General features: G+C 48.5%; 4 non-coding genes and 3 pseudogenes across 4 annotated transcripts; all 7 read left to right on the top strand.

Moving 5' to 3' along the window:
- Positions 1–400: 400 nt before the first annotated feature.
- LOC137322318 (5S ribosomal RNA) lies at positions 401–520 on the top strand (annotated as a pseudogene).
- Positions 521–3,546: 3,026 nt separating this feature from the next.
- LOC137322256 (5S ribosomal RNA) lies at positions 3,547–3,666 on the top strand. Its single transcript, XR_010963013.1, has one exon. It is a non-coding gene; the product is annotated as a 5S ribosomal RNA (ribosomal RNA).
- Positions 3,667–6,676: 3,010 nt separating this feature from the next.
- On the top strand, positions 6,677–6,796 carry LOC137322336 (5S ribosomal RNA; annotated as a pseudogene).
- A 2,998-nt stretch (positions 6,797–9,794) lies between these two features.
- LOC137322331 (5S ribosomal RNA) lies at positions 9,795–9,914 on the top strand (annotated as a pseudogene).
- Positions 9,915–12,932: 3,018 nt separating this feature from the next.
- LOC137322297 (5S ribosomal RNA) lies at positions 12,933–13,052 on the top strand. The gene has a single exon (XR_010963051.1). It is a non-coding gene; the product is annotated as a 5S ribosomal RNA (ribosomal RNA).
- A 3,002-nt stretch (positions 13,053–16,054) lies between these two features.
- Positions 16,055–16,174, top strand: LOC137322298 (5S ribosomal RNA). The gene has a single exon (XR_010963052.1). It is a non-coding gene; the product is annotated as a 5S ribosomal RNA (ribosomal RNA).
- A 3,018-nt stretch (positions 16,175–19,192) lies between these two features.
- Positions 19,193–19,312, top strand: LOC137322257 (5S ribosomal RNA). Its single transcript, XR_010963014.1, has one exon. It is a non-coding gene; the product is annotated as a 5S ribosomal RNA (ribosomal RNA).
- The last annotated feature ends 1,949 nt before the right edge of the window (positions 19,313–21,261 follow it).

The following is a 21,261-nucleotide window of genomic DNA, read 5'->3' on the forward strand; positions in this document are numbered from 1 at the left end:
GCAATTGATAGGAGCTGAATTGCGAAATTGAAATGTGAGAGAGATAGGTTTTTGTCAAGCAAAGGTATGAAGGGATATGGGCGAAAGGCAGGTCTCTGGAGTTAGATGAGAGATGAGCCATGATGTTCTGAAATGGCGGAGCAGGCAGGCAGGGAGGCAGGCGGGTGTGAATGGCCTCCTCCTGTTGCTATGTTGTAGGATTTGAATGAAGCGTTGAGCTTGCTATGTGATTGTTTTGCAGATGAAGCAGGACTTGTGTGTGTTTGTGTTTGGCAGTGCGAATGCGTGTACCCTGTGAGTGATGTTGTTTCCCCCGGCGCCAGGCAAGTGCAGAAAGTGTGGTAAAGAATGAAGAAGAGGACTGCAGCCCTTTAAGTAAAGGGAAAAGCAAGCAATTGATGCCTACGGCCATACTAGTCTGAAAACGCCCGATCTCGTCTGATCTCGGAAGCTTAAGCAGAGTCAGGCCTGGTTAGTACTTGGATGGGAGACCGCCTGGGAATACCAGGTGCAGTTGGCTTTTCTTGCCAGCAGAGGCTGCTCTCAGCTCTGCGCACGCCCTTCAATCACAAAGCTTTTTGCTGCTTGCTCCTGCACTCTCTCTCGCTTTCCTTTGCCCATTCCTTTGCTGCACATTCTCCTGCTGCCAGACAAAGGCAAGGGAGTCGACACAGAGTCAACAAAAAAAAACACATGAAGAAAATAAGCTGGCAAAAAACATACACAAAGCAGCAAGCGTTTAAGTAAAGAGAAGCAAAGCAGGCCATCGCTTACTACCACACTCCTCTGAAAAGTACCCCATCCCATCCGATATCACAAGCTAAGTCAGAGGCAGGCCTGGTCAGTACTCGCTTGGGACACCGCCTGGAAATAGCAACTGCCGTCGGCTTTTCTTGTTCGCTGTTTGCTGTTCTTCACGCCGACGCTGCCTTCATTTGCCAGTCTTTTTGCTGATCGCTCGCTCGCTCGCTCGCTCGCTGTTGCTCGCTTTCCTCGGCCCATTTCCTGGCAGCACGTTCATAGGAACGGGAGAAGGCCATTCAGCCCTTTGAGCCTGTTCCGCCATTCGTGACTGATGTGTACCTTAACTCCATTTACCCGCCTGTGCTCCATAACCCTCAACACCCGTGCCTAACAAAAATCAATCAATCTCGGTTTTGAGATTTTCAATTGATCCCCAGCCTCAACAGCTTTTTGGGGGAGAGAGTTCCAGATTTCTACTACACTTTGTGTGAAGAAGTGCTTCCTGACATCACCCGTGAACTGCCTAGCTGTAATTTTCAGATTATGCCCCCTTGTTCCGGACTCCCCCACCAGAGGAAATAGTTTCTCTATCGAGCCTATCAGCTCCTTTAATAATCTTAAACACCTCAATTAGATCTTAATCTTCTAAACTCAAGGGAATACGAGCCGAGTCGATGCAACCTGTCCTGACAACTTAACCCTTTTAGCCCCGGTATCATTTTGGTAAATGTGCGCTGCAGCCCCTCCAAGACCAGTGTATCCTTCCTGAGGTGTGGTGCCCAGAACTGAACGCAGTACTCCAGATGCGGTCTAAGCAGAGATTTATACAACCGTAGCATAACTTTGTATTGTATTCCAGCCCTGTTGAGATGAAGACTAACATTCGCCGACCTGCCGGTCAAATCGGGGCCAGCGGCTGCTTTTATCCATGTGCGGAAAGGCACACATCTTCTTCTGGCCTGAATTGGGCCAAGGTGACTTAAATTGGGGTCTGGGCTTGAGCCTTTTCTAAGCAGCTGGGCCTGGGAGAGGAGAAAAGGCTGCTCCCCGGTTGTCTGTATTTTGAGGCAGGAGGGAGCAGCGTTTTTGCAGCAGTGAGTGAGTGAGTGAGTGAGTAAGTGAGTGAGTGAGTGATTGGGTGAGTGAGTGAAGGAATGGTGAAGCTAATGAAGGTTAAGGCCAGGGGAAGGCAATGAAGGGTAGGTAGGGTTGCCAACTCTGGTTGGACGTTTTCCTGGAGGTTTTATCACATGACTTCCAACCACCCGACCCAGTCAAACATCCTTTTTGACCCATCTGCTATAATTTTCGAACTAATTAAGAAAAGCGTTCAAAGAAAAGGAAAAACCATTTTTCTTTTAATGCCTCTATGATGTTTCTCCACGGTTGGTTGGCAGCAGTGTCCAGGAGATTAATCTTTAATTCCTGGAGACTCCAGGGCAATCCTGGAGGCTTGGCAACCCTACAATTGCGTGAGGTAAGCAGTCAAGTACTGACTTTTCATATTGAATCTACATTTTCTTTACCCAACATTTGGACTTCTGTCCCTTTCTCCCCAGGTTTTGCCGGGCCTCCGACAGGTCAATTTCACCCCTTAGGGCCTCTGCCTGCCCCATTTCTTATGCCTACACCACATAATCTACAAGCCTCTCCATCACCATTTTGATGCCCATTTTAGTTCATGCATCCGGAAAGTCCCGAAAGGCCTCTCCCGACCAACAATCACGGCATGTGTTTATTGAATGATTTCAGGGGCTTTCGTCGCGAAGACACTAGCCAGAAGTCCAGCGCAGGTGTTGATGAGTTTTTATGTGAGAAAGGTCAGTGCTAAGTTTATCTCTTAGTACAGCACAGAAGGAGGCCACAGGCCAGTAAATGTTTTCCCTTGCAGAGATTGCTACCTTTGAGGTCCTTGTTTTTAACTTGGTCCCTATCCGTAGCTGGTGAAAGTGTGAGTAGAGGACTAGAGTACAAGGCGGCAGAAGTTATGCTGCAGCTATACAAAACCCTGGTTAGACCGCACCTGGAGTACTGTGAGCAGTTCTGGGCACCGCACCTTCGGAAGGACATATCGGCCTCGGAGGGAGTGCAGCGTAGGTTTACTAGAACGCTAGCCGGACTTCAAGGGTTAAGTTACGAGGAGAGATGACACAAATTGGGGTTGTATTCTGTGGAGTTTCGAAGGTTAAGGGGTGATCTGATGGAAGTTCATAAGATATTAAGGGGAACAGATAGGGTGGATAGAGAGCAACTATTTCCGCTGGTTGGGGATTCTAGGAGTAGGGGGCAGAATCTAAAAAGTAGAGCCAGACCTTTGAGGAGAGAGATGAGAAAACATTACTACCCACAAAGGGTGGTAGAAGTTTGTAAGTCTCTCACGCAAAGGGCAATTGATAGGAGCTGAATTGCGAAATTGAAATGTGAGAGAGATAGGTTTTTGTCAAGCAAAGGTATGAAGGGATATGGGCGAAAGGCAGGTCTCTGGAGTTAGATGAGAGATGAGCCATGATGTTCTGAAATGGCGGAGCAGGCAGGCAGGCAGGCAGGCAGGCAGGGAGGCAGGCGGGTGTGAATGGCCTCCTCCTGTTGCTATGTTGTAGGATTTGAATGAAGCGTTGAGCTTGCTATGTGATTGTTTTGCAGATGAAGCAGGACTTGTGTGTGTTTGTGTTTGGCAGTGCGAATGCGTGTACCCTGTGAGTGATGTTGTTTCCCCCGGCGCCAGGCAAGTGCAGAAAGTGTGGTAAAGAATGAAGAAGAGGACTGCAGCCCTTTAAGTAAAGGGAAAAGCAAGCAATTGATGCCTACGGCCATACTAGTCTGAAAACGCCCGATCTCGTCTGATCTCGGAAGCTTAAGCAGAGTCAGGCCTGGTTAGTACTTGGATGGGAGACCGCCTGGGAATACCAGGTGCAGTAGGCTTTTCTTGCCAGCAGAGGCTGCTCTCAGCTCTGCGCACTCCCTTCAATCACAAAGCTTTTTGCTGCTTGCTCCTGCACTCTCTCTCGCTTTCCTTTGCCCATTCCTTTGCTGCACATTCTCCTGCTGCCAGACAAAGGCAAGGGAGTCGACACAGAGTCAACAAAAAAAAACACATGAAGAAAATAAGCTGGCAAAAAACATACACAAAGCAGCAAGCGTTTAAGTAAAGAGAAGCAAAGCAGGCCATCGCTTACTACCACACTCCTCTGAAAAGTACCCCATCCCATCCGATATCACAAGCTAAGTCAGAGGCAGGCCTGGTCAGTACTCGCTTGGGACACCGCCTGGAAATAGCAACTGCCGTCGGCTTTTCTTGTTCACTGTTTGCTGTTCTTCACGTCGACGCTGCCTTCATTTGCCAGTCTTTTTGCTGATCGCTCGCTCGCTCGCTCGCTCGCTGTTGCTCGCTTTCCTCGGCCCATTTCCTGGCAGCACGTTCATAGGAACGGGAGAAGGCCATTCAGCCCTTTGAGCCTGTTCCGCCATTCGTGACTGATGTGTACCTTAACTCCATTTACCCGCCTGTGCTCCATAACCCTCAACACCCGTGCCTAACAAAAATCAATCAATCTCGGTTTTGAGATTTTCAATTGATCCCCAGCCTCAACAGATTTTTGGGGGAGAGAGTTCCAGATTTCTACTGCACTTTGTGTGAAGAAGTGCTTCCTGACATCACCCGTGAACTGCCTAGCTGTAATTTTCAGATTATGCCCCCTTGTTCCGGACTCCCCCACCAGAGGAAATAGTTTCTCTATCGAGCCTATCAGCTCCTTTAATAATCTTAAACACCTCAATTAGATCTTAATCTTCTAAACTCAAGGGAATACGAGCCGAGTCGATGCAACCTGTCCTGACAACTTAACCCTTTTAGCCCCGGTATCATTTTGGTAAATGTGCGCTGCAGCCCCTCCAAGACCAGTGTATCCTTCCTGAGGTGTGGTGCCCAGAACTGAACGCAGTACTCCAGATGCGGTCTAAGCAGAGCTTTATACAACCGTAGCATAACTTTGTATTGTATTCCAGCCCTGTTGAGATGAAGACTAACATTCGCCGACCTGCCGGTCAAATCGGGGCCAGCGGCTGCTTTTATCCATGTGCGGAAAGGCACACATCTTCTTCTGGCCTGAATTGGGCCAAGGTGACTTAAATTGGGGTGTGGGCTTGAGCCTTTTCTAAGCAGCTGGGCCTGGGAGAGGAGAAAAGGCTGCTCCCCGGTTGTCTGTATTTTGAGGCAGGAGGGACCAGCGTTTTTGCAGCAGTGAGTGAGTGAGTGAGTGAGTGATTGGGTGAGTGAGTGAAGGAATGGTGAAGCTAATGAAGGTTAAGGCCAGGGGAAGGCAATGAAGGGTAGGTAGGGTTGCCAACTCTGGTTGGACGCATTCCTGGAGGTTTTATCACATGACTTCCAACCACCCGACCCAGTCAAACATCCTTTTTGACCCATCTGCTATAATTTTCGAACTAATTAAGAAAAGCGTTCAAAGAAAAGGAAAAACCATTTTTCTTTTAATGCCTCTATGATGTTTCTCCACGGTTGGTTGGCAGCAGTGTCCAGGAGATTAATCTTTAATTCCTGGAGACTCCAGGGCAATCCTGGAGGCTTGGCAACCCTCCAATTGCGTGAGGTAAGCAGTCAAGTACTGACTTTTCATATTGAATCTACATTTTCTTTACCCAACATTTGGACTTCTGTCCCTTTCTCCCCAGGTTTTGCCGGGCCTCCGACAGGTCAATTTCACCCCTTAGGGCCTCTGCCTGCCCCATTTCTTATGCCTACACCACATAATCTACAAGCCTCTCCATCACCATTTTGATGCCCATTTTAGTTCATGCATGCGGAAAGTCCCGAAAGGCCTCTCCCGACCAACAATCACGGCATGTGTTTATTGAATGATTTCAGGGGCTTTCGTCGCGAAGACACTAGCCAGAAGTCCAGCGCAGGTGTTGATGAGTTTTTATGTGAGAAAGGTCAGTGCTAAGTTTATCTCTTAGTACAGCACAGAAGGAGGCCACAGGCCAGTAAATGTTTTCCCTTGCAGAGATTGCTACCTTTGAGGTCCTTGTTTTTAACTTGGTCCCTATCCGTAGCTGGTGAAAGTGTGAGTAGAGGACTAGAGTACAAGGCGGCAGAAGTTATGCTGCAGCTATACAAAACCCTGGTTAGACCGCACCTGGAGTACTGTGAGCAGTTCTGGGCACCGCACCTTCGGAAGGACATATCGGCCTCGGAGGGAGTGCAGCGTAGGTTTACTAGAACGCTAGCCGGACTTCAAGGGTTAAGTTACGAGGAGAGATGACACAAATTGGGGTTGTATTCTCTGGAGTTTCGAAGGTTAAGGGGTGATCTGATGGAAGTTCATAAGATATTAAGGGGAACAGATAGGGTGGATAGAGAGCAACTATTTCCGCTGGTTGGGGATTCTAGGAGTAGGGGGCAGAGTCTAAAAAGTAGAGCCAGACCTTTGAGGAGAGAGATGAGAAAACATTACTACCCACAAAGGGTGGTAGAAGTTTGTAAGTCTCTCACGCAAAGGGCAATTGATAGGAGCTGAATTGCGAAATTGAAATGTGAGAGAGATAGGTTTTTGTCAAGCAAAGGTATGAAGGGATATGGGCGAAAGGCAGGTCTCTGGAGTTAGATGAGAGATGAGCCATGATGTTGTGAAATGGCGGAGCAGGCAGGCAGGCAGGCAGGCAGGCAGGCAGGCAGGCGGGTGTGAATGGCCTCCTCCTGTTGCTATGTTGTAGGATTTGAATGAAGCGTTGAGCTTGCTATGTGATTGTTTTGCAGATGAAGCAGGACTTGTGTGTGTTTGTGTTTGGCAGTGCGAATGCGTGTACCCTGTGAGTGATGTTGTTTCCCCCGGCGCCAGGCAAGTGCAGAAAGTGTGGTAAAGAATGAAGAAGAGGATTGCAGCCCTTTAAGTAAAGGGAAAAGCAAGCAATTGATGCCTACAGCCATACTAGTCTGAGAACGCCCGATCTCGTCTGATCTCGGTAGCTTAAGCAGAGTCAGGCCTGGTTAGTACTTGGATGGGAGACCGCCTGGGAATACCAGGTGCAGTAGGCTTTTCTTGCCAGCAGAGGCTGCTCTCAGCTCTGCGCACTCCCTTCAATCACAAAGCTTTTTGCTGCTTGCTCCTGCACTCTCTCTCGCTTTCCTTTGCCCATTCCTTTGCTGCACATTCTCCTGCTGCCAGACAAAGGCAAGGGAGTCGACACAGAGTCAACAAAAAAAAACACATGAAGAAAATAAGCTGGCAAAAAACATACACAAAGCAGCAAGCGTTTAAGTAAAGAGAAGCAAAGCAGGCCATCGCTTACTACCACACTCCTCTGAAAAGTACCCCATCCCATCCGATATCACAAGCTAAGTCAGAGGCAGGCCTGGTCAGTACTCGCTTGGGACACCGCCTGGAAATAGCAACTGCCGTCGGCTTTTCTTGTTCGCTGTTTGCTGTTCTTCACGCCGACGCTGCCTTCATTTGCCAGTCTTTTTGCTGATCGCTCGCTCGCTCGCTCGCTCGCTGTTGCTCGCTTTCCTCGGCCCATTTCCTGGCAGCACGTTCATAGGAACGGGAGAAGGCCATTCAGCCCTTTGAGCCTGTTCTGCCATTCGTGACTGATGTGTACCTTAACTCCATTTACCCGCCTGTGCTCCAGAACCCTCAATACCCGTGCCTAACAAAAATCAATCAATCTCGGTTTTGAGATTTTCAATTGATCCCCAGCCTCAACAGCTTTTTAGGGGAGAGAGTTCCAGATTTCTACTACACTTTGTGTGAAGAAGTGCTTCCTGACATCACCCGTGAACTGCCTAGCTGTAATTTTCAGATTATGCCCCCTTGTTCCGGACTCCCCCACCAGAGGAAATAGTTTCTCTATCGAGCCTATCAGCTCCTTTAATAATCTTAAACACCTCAATTAGATCTTAATCTTCTAAACTCAAGGGAATACGAGCCTAGTCGATGCAACCTGTCCTGACAACTTAACCCTTTTAGCCCCGGTATCATTTTGGTAAATGTGCGCTGCAGCCCCTCCAAGACCAGTGTATCCTTCCTGAGGTGTGGTGCCCAGAACTGAACGCAGTACTCCAGATGCGGTCTAAGCAGAGCTTTATACAACCGTAGCATAACTTTGTATTGTATTCCAGCCCTGTTGAGATGAAGACTAACATTCGCCGACCTGCCGGTCAAATCGGGGCCAGCGGCTGCTTTTATCCATGTGCGGAAAGGCACACATCTTCTTCTGGCCTGAATTGGGCCAAGGTGACTTAAATTGGGGTCTGGGCTTGAGCCTTTTCTAAGTAGCTGGGCCTGGGAGAGGAGAAAAGGCTGCTCCCCGGTTGTCTGTATTTTGAGGCAGGAGGGAGCAGCGTTTTTGCAGCAGTGAGTGAGTGAGTGAGTGATTGGGTGAGTGAGTGAAGGAATGGTGAAGCTAATGAAGGTTAAGGCCAGGGGAAGGCAATGAAGGGTAGGTAGGGTTGCCAACTCTGGTTGGACGCATTCCTGGAGGTTTTATCACATGACTTCCAACCACCCGACCCAGTCAAACATCCTTTTTGACCCATCTGCTATAATTTTCGAACTAATTAAGAAAAGCGTTCAAAGAAAAGGAAAAACCATTTTTCTTTTAATGCCTCTATGATGTTTCTCCACGGTTGGTTGGCAGCAGTGTCCAGGAGATTAATCTTTAATTCCTGGAGACTCCAGGGCAATCCTGGAGGCTTGGCAACCCTACAATTGCGTGAGGTAAGCAGTCAAGTACTGACTTTTCATATTGAATCTACATTTTCTTTACCCAACATTTGGACTTCTGTCCCTTTCTCCCCAGGTTTTGCCGGGCCTCCGACAGGTCAATTTCACCCCTTAGGGCCTCTGCCTGCCCCATTTCTTATGCCTACACCACATAATCTACAAGCCTCTCCATCACCATTTTGATGCCCATTTTAGTTCATGCATCCGGAAAGTCCCGAAAGGCCTCTCCCGACCAACAATCACGGCATGTGTTTATTGAATGATTTCAGGGGCTTTCGTCGCGAAGACACTAGCCAGAAGTCCAGCGCAGGTGTTGATGAGTTTTTATGTGAGAAAGGTCAGTGCTAAGTTTACTTCTTAGTACAGCACAGAAGGAGGCCACAGGCCAGTAAATGTTTTCCCTTGCAGAGATTGCTACCTTTGAGGTCCTTGTTTTTAACTTGGTCCCTATCCGTAGCTGGTGAAAGTGTGAGTAGAGGACTAGAGTACAAGGCGGCAGAAGTTATGCTGCAGCTATACAAAACCCTGGTTAGACCGCACCTGGAGTACTGTGAGCAGTTCTGGGCACCGCACCTTCGGAAGGACATATCGGCCTCGGAGGGAGTGCAGCGTAGGTTTACTAGAACGCTAGCCGGACTTCAAGGGTTAAGTTACGAGGATAGATGACACAAATTGGGGTTGTATTCTGTGGAGTTTCGAAGGTTAAGGGGTGATCTGATGGAAGTTCATAAGATATTAAGGGGAACAGATAGGGTGGATAGAGAGCAACTATTTCCGCTGGTTGGGGATTCTAGGAGTAGGGGGCAGAGTCTAAAAAGTAGAGCCAGACCTTTGAGGAGAGAGATGAGAAAACATTACTACCCACAAAGGGTGGTAGAAGTTTGTAAGTCTCTCACGCAAAGGGCAATTGATAGGAGCTGAATTGCGAAATTGAAATGTGAGAGAGATAGGTTTTTGTCAAGCAAAGGTATGAAGGGATATGGGCGAAAGGCAGGTCTCTGGAGTTAGATGAGAGATGAGCCATGATGTTGTGAAATGGCGGAGCAGGCAAGCAGGCAGGCAGGCAGGGAGGCGGGTGTGAATGGCCTCCTCCTGTTGCTATGTTGTAGGATTTGAATGAAGCGTTGAGCTTGCTATGTGATTGTTTTGCAGATGAAGCAGGACTTGTGTGTGTTTGTGTTTGGCAGTGCGAATGCGTGTACCCTGTGAGTGATGTTGTTTCCCCCGGCGCCAGGCAAGTGCAGAAAGTGTGGTAAAGAATGAAGAAGAGGACTGCAGCCCTTTAAGTAAAGGGAAAAGCAAGCAATTGATGCCTACGGCCATACTAGTCTGAGAACGCCCGATCTCGTCTGATCTCGGTAGCTTAAGCAGAGTCAGGCCTGGTTAGTACTTGGATGGGAGACCGCCTGGGAATACCAGGTGCAGTAGGCTTTTCTTGCCAGCAGAGGCTGCTCTCAGCTCTGCGCACTCCCTTCAATCACAAAGCTTTTTGCTGCTTGCTCCTGCACTCTCTCTCGCTTTCCTTTGCCCATTCCTTTGCTGCACATTCTCCTGCTGCCAGACAAAGGCAAGGGAGTCGACACAGAGTCAACAAAAAAAAACACATGAAGAAAATAAGCTGGCAAAAAACATACACAAAGCAGCAAGCGTTTAAGTAAAGAGAAGCAAAGCAGGCCATCGCTTACTACCACACTCCTCTGAAAAGTACCCCATCCCATCCGATATCACAAGCTAAGTCAGAGGCAGGCCTGGTCAGTACTCGCTTGGGACACCGCCTGGAAATAGCAACTGCCGTCGGCTTTTCTTGTTAGCTGTTTGCTGTTCTTCACGCCGACGCTGCCTTCATTTGCCAGTCTTTTTGCTGATCGCTCGCTCGCTCGCTCGCTCGCTGTTGCTCGCTTTCCTCGGCCCATTTCCTGGCAGCACGTTCATAGGAACGGGAGAAGGCCATTCAGCCCTTTGAGCCTGTTCTGCCATTCGTGACTGATGTGTACCTTAACTCCATTTACCCGCCTGTGCTCCATAACCCTCAACACCCGTGCCTAACAAAAATCAATCAATCTCGGTTTTGAGATTTTCAATTGATCCCCAGCCTCAACAGCTTTTTGGGGGAGAGAGTTCCAGATTTCTACTACACTTTGTGTGAAGAAGTGCTTCCTGACATCACCCGTGAACTGCCTAGCTGTAATTTTCAGATTATGCCCCCTTGTTCCGGACTCCCCCACCAGAGGAAATAGTTTCTCTATCGAGCCTATCAGCTCCTTTAATAATCTTAAACACCTCAATTAGATCTTAATCTTCTCAACTCAAGGGAATACGAGCCGAGTCGATGCAACCTGTCCTGACAACTTAACCCTTTTAGCCCCGGTATCATTTTGGTAAATGTGCGCTGCAGCCCCTCCAAGACCAGTGTATCCTTCCTGAGGTGTGGTGCCCAGAACTGAACGCAGTACTCCAGATGCGGTCTAAGCAGAGCTTTATACAACCGTAGCATAACTTTGTATTGTATTCCAGCCCTGTTGAGATGAAGACTAACATTCGCCGACCTGCCGGTCAAATCGGGGCCAGCGGCTGCTTTTATCCATGTGCGGAAAGGCACACATCTTCTTCTGGCCTGAATTGGGCCAAGGTGACTTAAATTGGGGTCTGGGCTTGAGCCTTTTCTAAGCAGCTGGGCCTGGGAGAGGAGAAAAGGCTGCTCCCCGGTTGTCTGTATTTTGAGGCAGGAGGGAGCAGCGTTTTTGCAGCAGTGAGTGAGTGAGTGAGTGAGTGAGTGATTGGGTGAGTGAGTGAAGGAATGGTGAAGCTAATGAAGGTTAAGGCCAGGGGAAGGCAATGAAGGGTAGGTAGGGTTGCCAACTCTGGTTGGACGCATTCCTGGAGGTTTTATCACATGACTTCCAACCACCCGACCCAGTCAAACATCCTTTTTGACCCATCTGCTATAATTTTCGAACTAATTAAGAAAAGCGTTCAAAGAAAAGGAAAAACCATTTTTCTTTTAATGCCTCTATGATGTTTCTCCACGGTTGGTTGGCAGCAGTGTCCAGGAGATTAATCTTTAATTCCTGGAGACTCCAGGGCAATCCTGGAGGCTTGGCAACCCTACAATTGCGTGAGGTAAGCAGTCAAGTACTGACTTTTCATATTGAATCTACATTTTCTTTACCCAACATTTGGACTTCTGTCCCTTTCTCCCCAGGTTTTGCCGGGCCTCCGACAGGTCAATTTCACCCCTTAGGGCCTCTGCCTGCCCCATTTCTTATGCCTACACCACATAATCTACAAGCCTCTCCATCACCATTTTGATGCCCATTTTAGTTCATGCATCCGGAAAGTCCCGAAAGGCCTCTCCCGACCAACAATCACGGCATGTGTTTATTGAATGATTTCAGGGGCTTTCGTCGCGAAGACACTAGCCAGAAGTCCAGCGCAGGTGTTGATGAGTTTTTATGTGAGAAAGGTCAGTGCTAAGTTTACTTCTTAGTACAGCACAGAAGGAGGCCACAGGCCAGTAAATGTTTTCCCTTGCAGAGATTGCTACCTTTGAGGTCCTTGTTTTTAACTTGGTCCCTATCCGTAGCTGGTGAAAGTGTGAGTAGAGGACTAGAGTACAAGGCGGCAGAAGTTATGCTGCAGCTATACAAAACCCTGGTTAGACCGCACCTGGAGTACTGTGAGCAGTTCTGGGCACCGCACCTTCGGAAGGACATATCGGCCTCGGAGGGAGTGCAGCGTAGGTTTACTAGAACGCTAGCCGGACTTCAAGGGTTAAGTTACGAGGATAGATGACACAAATTGGGGTTGTATTCTGTGGAGTTTCGAAGGTTAAGGGGTGATCTGATGGAAGTTCATAAGATATTAAGGGGAACAGATAGGGTGGATAGAGAGCAACTATTTCCGCTGGTTGGGGATTCTAGGAGTAGGGGGCAGAGTCTAAAAAGTAGAGCCAGACCTTTGAGGAGAGAGATGAGAAAACATTACTACCCACAAAGGGTGGTAGAAGTTTGTAAGTCTCTCACGCAAAGGGCAATTGATAGGAGCTGAATTGCGAAATTGAAATGTGAGAGAGATAGGTTTTTGTCAAGCAAAGGTATGAAGGGATATGGGCGAAAGGCAGGTCTCTGGAGTTAGATGAGAGATGAGCCATGATGTTGTGAAATGGCGGAGCAGGCAGGCAGGCAGGCAGGCAGGGAGGCAGGCAGGCAGGCGGGTGTGAATGGCCTCCTCCTGTTGCTATGTTGTAGGATTTGAATGAAGCGTTGAGCTTGCTATGTGATTGTTTTGCAGATGAAGCAGGACTTGTGTGTGTTTGTGTTTGGCAGTGCGAATGCGTGTACCCTGTGAGTGATGTTGTTTCCCCCGGCGCCAGGCAAGTGCAGAAAGTGTGGTAAAGAATGAAGAAGAGGACTGCAGCCCTTTAAGTAAAGGGAAAAGCAAGCAATTGATGCCTACGGCCATACTAGTCTGAAAACGCCCGATCTCGTCTGATCTCGGTAGCTTAAGCAGAGTCAGGCCTGGTTAGTACTTGGATGGGAGACCGCCTGGGAATACCAGGTGCAGTAGGCTTTTCTTGCCAGCAGAGGCTGCTCTCAGCTCTGCGCACTCCCTTCAATCACAAAGCTTTTTGCTGCTTGCTCCTGCACTCTCTCTCGCTTTCCTTTGCCCATTCCTTTGCTGCACATTCTCCTGCTGCCAGACAAAGGCAAGGGAGTCGACACAGAGTCAACAAAAAAAAACACATGAAGAAAATAAGCTGGCAAAAAACATACACAAAGCAGCAAGCGTTTAAGTAAAGAGAAGCAAAGCAGGCCATCGCTTACTCCCACACTCCTCTGAAAAGTACCCCATCCCATCCGATATCACAAGCTAAGTCAGAGGCAGGCCTGGTCAGTACTCGCTTGGGACACCGCCTGGAAATAGCAACTGCCGTCGGCTTTTCTTGTTCGCTGTTTGCTGTTCTTCACGCCGACGCTGCCTTCATTTGCCAGTCTTTTTGCTGATCACTCGTTCGCTCGCTCGCTCGCTGTTGCTCGCTTTCCTCGGCCCATTTCCTGGCAGCACGCTCATAGGAACGGGAGAAGGCCATTCAGCCCTTTGAGCCTGTTCCGCCATTCGTGACTGATGTGTACCTTAACTCCATTTACCCGCCTGTGCTCCATAACCCTCAACACCCGTGCCTAACAAAAATCAATCAATCTCGGTTTTGAGATTTTCAATTGATCCCCAGCCTCAACAGCTTTTTGGGGGAGAGAGTTCCAGATTTCTACTACACTTTGTGTGAAGAAGTGCTTCCTGACATCACCCGTGAACTGCCTAGCTGTAATTTTAAGATTATGCCCCCTTGTTCCGGACTCCCCCACCAGAGGAAATAGTTTCTCTATCGAGCCTATCAGCTCCTTTAATAATCTTAAACACCTCAATTAGATCTTAATCTTCTAAACTCAAGGGAATACGAGCCTAGTCGATGCAACCTGTCCTGACAACTTAACCCTTTTAGCCCCGGTATCATTTTGGTAAATGTGCGCTGCAGCCCCTCCAAGACCAGTGTATCCTTCCTGAGGTGTGGTGCCCAGAACTGAACGCAGTACTCCAGATGCGGTCTAAGCAGAGCTTTATACAACCGTAGCATAACTTTGTATTGTATTCCAGCCCTGTTGAGATGAAGACTAACATTCGCCGACCTGCCGGTCAAATCGGGGCCAGCGGCTGCTTTTATCCATGTGCGGAAAGGCACACATCTTCTTCTGGCCTGAATTGGGCCAAGGTGACTTAAATTGGGGTGTGGGCTTGAGCCTTTTCTAAGCAGCTGGGCCTGGGAGAGGAGAAAAGGCTGCTCCCCGGTTGTCTGTATTTTGAGGCAGGAGGGACCAGCGTTTTTGCAGCAGTGAGTGAGTGAGTGAGTGAGTGATTGGGTGAGTGAGTGAAGGAATGGTGAAGCTAATGAAGGTTAAGGCCAGGGGAAGGCAATGAAGGGTAGGTAGGGTTGCCAACTCTGGTTGGACGCATTCCTGGAGGTTTTATCACATGACTTCCAACCACCCGACCCAGTCAAACATCCTTTTTGACCCATCTGCTATAATTTTCGAACTAATTAAGAAAAGCGTTCAAAGAAAAGGAAAAACCATTTTTCTTTTAATGCCTCTATGATGTTTCTCCACGGTTGGTTGGCAGCAGTGTCCAGGAGATTAATCTTTAATTCCTGGAGACTCCAGGGCAATCCTGGAGGCTTGGCAACCCTCCAATTGCGTGAGGTAAGCAGTCAAGTACTGACTTTTCATATTGAATCTACATTTTCTTTACCCAACATTTGGACTTCTGTCCCTTTCTCCCCAGGTTTTGCCGGGCCTCCGACAGGTCAATTTCACCCCTTAGGGCCTCTGCCTGCCCCATTTCTTATGCCTACACCACATAATCTACAAGCCTCTCCATCACCATTTTGATGCCCATTTTAGTTCATGCATCCGGAAAGTCCCGAAAGGCCTCTCCCGACCAACAATCACGGCATGTGTTTATTGAATGATTTCAGGGGCATTCGTCGCGAAGACACTAGCCAGAAGTCCAGCGCAGGTGTTGATGAGTTTTTATGTGAGAAAGGTCAGTGCTAAGTTTACTTCTTAGTACAGCACAGAAGGAGGCCACAGGCCAGTAAATGTTTTCCCTTGCAGAGATTGCTACCTTTGAGGTCCTTGTTTTTAACTTGGTCCCTATCCGTAGCTGGTGAAAGTGTGAGTAGAGGACTAGAGTACAAGGCGGCAGAAGTTATGCTGCAGCTATACAAAACCCTGGTTAGACCGCACCTGGAGTACTGTGAGCAGTTCTGGGCACCGCACCTTCGGAAGGACATATCGGCCTCGGAGGGAGTGCAGCGTAGGTTTACTAGAACGCTAGCCGGACTTCAAGGGTTAAGTTACGAGGAGAGATGACACAAATTGGGGTTGTATTCTGTGGAGTTTCGAAGGTTAAGGGGTGATCTGATGGAAGTTCATAAGATATTAAGGGGAACAGATAGGGTGGATAGAGAGCAACTATTTCCGCTGGTTGGGGATTCTAGGAGTAGGGGGCAGAGTCTAAAAAGTAGAGCCAGACCTTTGAGGAGAGAGATGAGAAAACATTACTACCCACAAAGGGTGGTAGAAGTTTGTAAGTCTCTCACGCAAAGGGCAATTGATAGGAGCTGAATTGCGAAATTGAAATGTGAGAGAGATAGGTTTTTGTCAAGCAAAGGTATGAAGGGATATGGGCGAAAGGCAGGTCTCTGGAGTTAGATGAGAGATGAGCCATGATGTTGTGAAATGGCGGAGCAGGCAAGCAGGCAGGCAGGCAGGGAGGCGGGTGTGAATGGCCTCCTCCTGTTGCTATGTTGTAGGATTTGAATGAAGCGTTGAGCTTGCTATGTGATTGTTTTGCAGATGAAGCAGGACTTGTGTGTGTTTGTGTTTGGCAGTGCGAATGCGTGTACCCTGTGAGTGATGTTGTTTCCCCCGGCGCCAGGCAAGTGCAGAAAGTGTGGTAAAGAATGAAGAAGAGGACTGCAGCCCTTTAAGTAAAGGGAAAAGCAAGCAATTGATGCCTACGGCCATACTAGTCTGAAAACGCCCGATCTCGTCTGATCTCGGTAGCTTAAGCAGAGTCAGGCCTGGTTAGTACTTGGATGGGAGACCGCCTGGGAATACCAGGTGCAGTAGGCTTTTCTTGCCAGCAGAGGCTGCTCTCAGCTCTGCGCACTCCCTTCAATCACAAAGCTTTTTGCTGCTTGCTCCTGCACTCTCTCTCGCTTTCCTTTGCCCATTCCTTTGCTGCACATTCTCCTGCTGCCAGACAAAGGCAAGGGAGTCGACACAGAGTCAACAAAAAAAAACACATGAAGAAAATAAGCTGGCAAAAAACATACACAAAGCAGCAAGCGTTTAAGTAAAGAGAAGCAAAGCAGGCCATCGCTTACTACCACACTCCTCTGAAAAGTACCCCATCCCATCCGATATCACAAGCTAAGTCAGAGGCAGGCCTGGTCAGTACTCGCTTGGGACACCGCCTGGAAATAGCAACTGCCGTCGGCTTTTCTTGTTAGCTGTTTGCTGTTCTTCACGCCGACGCTGCCTTCATTTGCCAGTCTTTTTGCTGATCGCTCGCTCGCTCGCTCGCTCGCTGTTGCTCGCTTTCCTCGGCCCATTTCCTGGCAGCACGTTCATAGGAACGGGAGAAGGCCATTCAGCCCTTTGAGCCTGTTCTGCCATTCGTGACTGATGTGTACCTTAACTCCATTTACCCGCCTGTGCTCCATAACCCTCAACACCCGTGCCTAACAAAAATCAATCAATCTCGGTTTTGAGATTTTCAATTGATCCCCAGCCTCAACAGCTTTTTGGGGGAGAGAGTTCCAGATTTCTACTACACTTTGTGTGAAGAAGTGCTTCCTGACATCACCCGTGAACTGCCTAGCTGTAATTTTCAGATTATGCCCCCTTGTTCCGGACTCCCCCACCAGAGGAAATAGTTTCTCTATCGAGCCTATCAGCTCCTTTAATAATCTTAAACACCTCAATTAGATCTTAATCTTCTCAACTCAAGGGAATACGAGCCGAGTCGATGCAACCTGTCCTGACAACTTAACCCTTTTAGCCCCGGTATCATTTTGGTAAATGTGCGCTGCAGCCCCTCCAAGACCAGTGTATCCTTCCTGAGGTGTGGTGCCCAGAACTGAACGCAGTACTCCAGATGCGGTCTAAGCAGAGCTTTATACAACCGTAGCATAACTTTGTATTGTATTCCAGCCCTGTTGAGATGAAGACTAACATTCGCCGACCTGCCGGTCAAATCGGGGCCAGCGGCTGCTTTTATCCATGTGCGGAAAGGCACACATCTTCTTCTGGCCTGAATTGGGCCAAGGTGACTTAAATTGGGGTCTGGGCTTGAGCCTTTTCTAAGCAGCTGGGCCTGGGAGAGGAGAAAAGGCTGCTCCCCGGTTGTCTGTATTTTGAGGCAGGAGGGACCAGCGTTTTTGCAGCAGTGAGTGAGTGAGTGAGTGAGTGAGTGATTGGGTGAGTGAGTGAAGGAATGGTGAAGCTAATGAAGGTTAAGGCCAGGGGAAGGCAATGAAGGGTAGGTAGGGTTGCCAACTCTGGTTGGACGCATTCCTGGAGGTTTTATCACATGACTTCCAACCACCCGACCCAGTCAAACATCCTTTTTGACCCATCTGCTATAATTTTCGAACTAATTAAGAAAAGCGTTCAAAGAAAATGAAAAACCATTTTTCTTTTAATGCCTCTATGATGTTTCTCCACGGTTGGTTGGCAGCAGTGTCCAGGAGATTAATCTTTAATTCCTGGAGACTCCAGGGCAATCCTGGAGGCTTGGCAACCCTACAATTGCGTGAGGTAAGCAGTCAAGTACTGACTTTTCATATTGAATCTACATTTTCTTTACCCAACATTTGGACTTCTGTCCCTTTCTCCCCAGGTTTTGCCGGGCCTCCGACAGGTCAATTTCACCCCTTAGGGCCTCTGCCTGCCCCATTTCTTATGCCTACACCACATAATCTACAAGCCTCTCCATCACCATTTTGATGCCCATTTTAGTTCATGCATCCGGAAAGTCCCGAAAGGCCTCTCCCGACCAACAATCACGGCATGTGTTTATTGAATGATTTCAGGGGCTTTCGTCGCGAAGACACTAGCCAGAAGTCCAGCGCAGGTGTTGATGAGTTTTTATGTGAGAAAGGTCAGTGCTAAGTTTACTTCTTAGTACAGCACAGAAGGAGGCCACAGGCCAGTAAATGTTTTCCCTTGCAGAGATTGCTACCTTTGAGGTCCTTGTTTTTAACTTGGTCCCTATCCGTAGCTGGTGAAAGTGTGAGTAGAGGACTAGAGTACAAGGCGGCAGAAGTTATGCTGCAGCTATACAAAACCCTGGTTAGACCGCACCTGGAGTACTGTGAGCAGTTCTGGGCACCGCACCTTCGGAAGGACATATCGGCCTCGGAGGGAGTGCAGCGTAGGTTTACTAGAACGCTAGCCGGACTTCAAGGGTTAAGTTACGAGGATAGATGACACAAATTGGGGTTGTATTCTGTGGAGTTTCGAAGGTTAAGGGGTGATCTGATGGAAGTTCATAAGATATTAAGGGGAACAGATAGGGTGGATAGAGAGCAACTATTTCCGCTGGTTGGGGATTCTAGGAGTAGGGGGCAGAGTCTAAAAAGTAGAGCCAGACCTTTGAGGAGAGAGATGAGAAAACATTACTACCCACAAAGGGTGGTAGAAGTTTGTAAGTCTCTCACGCAAAGGGCAATTGATAGGAGCTGAATTGCGAAATTGAAATGTGAGAGAGATAGGTTTTTGTCAAGCAAAGGTATGAAGGGATATGGGCGAAAGGCAGGTCTCTGGAGTTAGATGAGAGATGAGCCATGATGTTGTGAAATGGCGGAGCAGGCAGGCAGGCAGGCAGGCAGGGAGGCAGGCAGGCAGGCGGGTGTGAATGGCCTCCTCCTGTTGCTATGTTGTAGGATTTGAATGAAGCGTTGAGCTTGCTATGTGATTGTTTTGCAGATGAAGCAGGACTTGTGTGTGTTTGTGTTTGGCAGTGCGAATGCGTGTACCCTGTGAGTGATGTTGTTTCCCCCGGCGCCAGGCAAGTGCAGAAAGTGTGGTAAAGAATGAAGAAGAGGACTGCAGCCCTTTAAGTAAAGGGAAAAGCAAGCAATTGATGCCTACGGCCATACTAGTCTGAAAACGCCCGATCTCGTCTGATCTCGGAAGCTTAAGCAGAGTCAGGCCTGGTTAGTACTTGGATGGGAGACCGCCTGGGAATACCAGGTGCAGTAGGCTTTTCTTGCCAGCAGAGGCTGCTCTCAGCTCTGCGCACTCCCTTCAATCACAAAGCTTTTTGCTGCTTGCTCCTGCACTCTCTCTCGCTTTCCTTTGCCCATTCCTTTGCTGCACATTCTCCTGCTGCCAGACAAAGGCAAGGGAGTCGACACAGAGTCAACAAAAAAAAACACATGAAGAAAATAAGCTGGCAAAAAACATACACAAAGCAGCAAGCGTTTAAGTAAAGAGAAGCAAAGCAGGCCATCGCTTACTACCACACTCCTCTGAAAAGTACCCCATCCCATCCGATATCACAAGCTAAGTCAGAGGCAGGCCTGGTCAGTACTCGCTTGGGACACCGCCTGGAAATAGCAACTGCCGTCGGCTTTTCTTGTTAGCTGTTTGCTGTTCTTCACGCCGACGCTGCCTTCATTTGCCAGTCTTTTTGCTGATCGCTCGCTCGCTCGCTCGCTCGCTGTTGCTCGCTTTCCTCGGCCCATTTCCTGGCAGCACGTTCATAGGAACGGGAGAAGGCCATTCAGCCCTTTGAGCCTGTTCTGCCATTCGTGACTGATGTGTACCTTAACTCCATTTACCCGCCTGTGCTCCATAACCCTCAACACCCGTGCCTAACAAAAATCAATCAATCTCGGTTTTGAGATTTTCAATTGATCCCCAGCCTCAACAGCTTTTTGGGGGAGAGAGTTCCAGATTTCTACTACACTTTGTGTGAAGAAGTGCTTCCTGACATCACCCGTGAACTGCCTAGCTGTAATTTTCAGATTATGCCCCCTTGTTCCGGACTCCCCCACCAGAGGAAATAGTTTCTCTATCGAGCCTATCAGCTCCTTTAATAATCTTAAACACCTCAATTAGATCTTAATCTTCTCAACTCAAGGGAATACGAGCCGAGTCGATGCAACCTGTCCTGACAACTTAACCCTTTTAGCCCCGGTATCATTTTGGTAAATGTGCGCTGCAGCCCCTCCAAGACCAGTGTATCCTTCCTGAGGTGTGGTGCCCAGAACTGAACGCAGTACTCCAGATGCGGTCTAAGCAGAGCTTTATACAACCGTAGCATAACTTTGTATTGTATTCCAGCCCTGTTGAGATGAAGACTAACATTCGCCGACCTGCCGGTCAAATCGGGGCCAGCGGCTGCTTTTATCCATGTGCGGAAAGGCACACATCTTCTTCTGGCCTGAATTGGGCCAAGGTGACTTAAATTGGGGTCTGGGCTTGAGCCTTTTCTAAGCAGCTGGGCCTGGGAGAGGAGAAAAGGCTGCTCCCCGGTTGTCTGTATTTTGAGGCAGGAGGGACCAGCGTTTTTGCAGCAGTGAGTGAGTGAGTGAGTGAGTGAGTGATTGGGTGAGTGAGTGAAGGAATGGTGAAGCTAATGAAGGTTAAGGCCAGGGGAAGGCAATGAAGGGTAGGTAGGGTTGCCAACTCTGGTTGGACGCATTCCTGGAGGTTTTATCACATGACTTCCAACCACCCGACCCAGTCAAACATCCTTTTTGACCCATCTGCTATAATTTTCGAACTAATTAAGAAAAGCGTTCAAAGAAAATGAAAAACCATTTTTCTTTTAATGCCTCTATGATGTTTCTCCACGGTTGGTTGGCAGCAGTGTCCAGGAGATTAATCTTTAATTCCTGGAGACTCCAGGGCAATCCTGGAGGCTTGGCAACCCTACAATTGCGTGAGGTAAGCAGTCAAGTACTGACTTTTCATATTGAATCTACATTTTCTTTACCCAACATTTGGACTTCTGTCCCTTTCTCCCCAGGTTTTGCCGGGCCTCCGACAGGTCAATTTCACCCCTTAGGGCCTCTGCCTGCCCCATTTCTTATGCCTACACCACATAATCTACAAGCCTCTCCATCACCATTTTGATGCCCATTTTAGTTCATGCATCCGGAAAGTCCCGAAAGGCCTCTCCCGACCAACAATCACGGCATGTGTTT

Source organism: Heptranchias perlo, chromosome 5 (assembly GCF_035084215.1).
Source record: "Heptranchias perlo isolate sHepPer1 chromosome 5, sHepPer1.hap1, whole genome shotgun sequence".
NCBI classification, from domain to species: Eukaryota; Metazoa; Chordata; class Chondrichthyes; order Hexanchiformes; family Hexanchidae; genus Heptranchias; species Heptranchias perlo.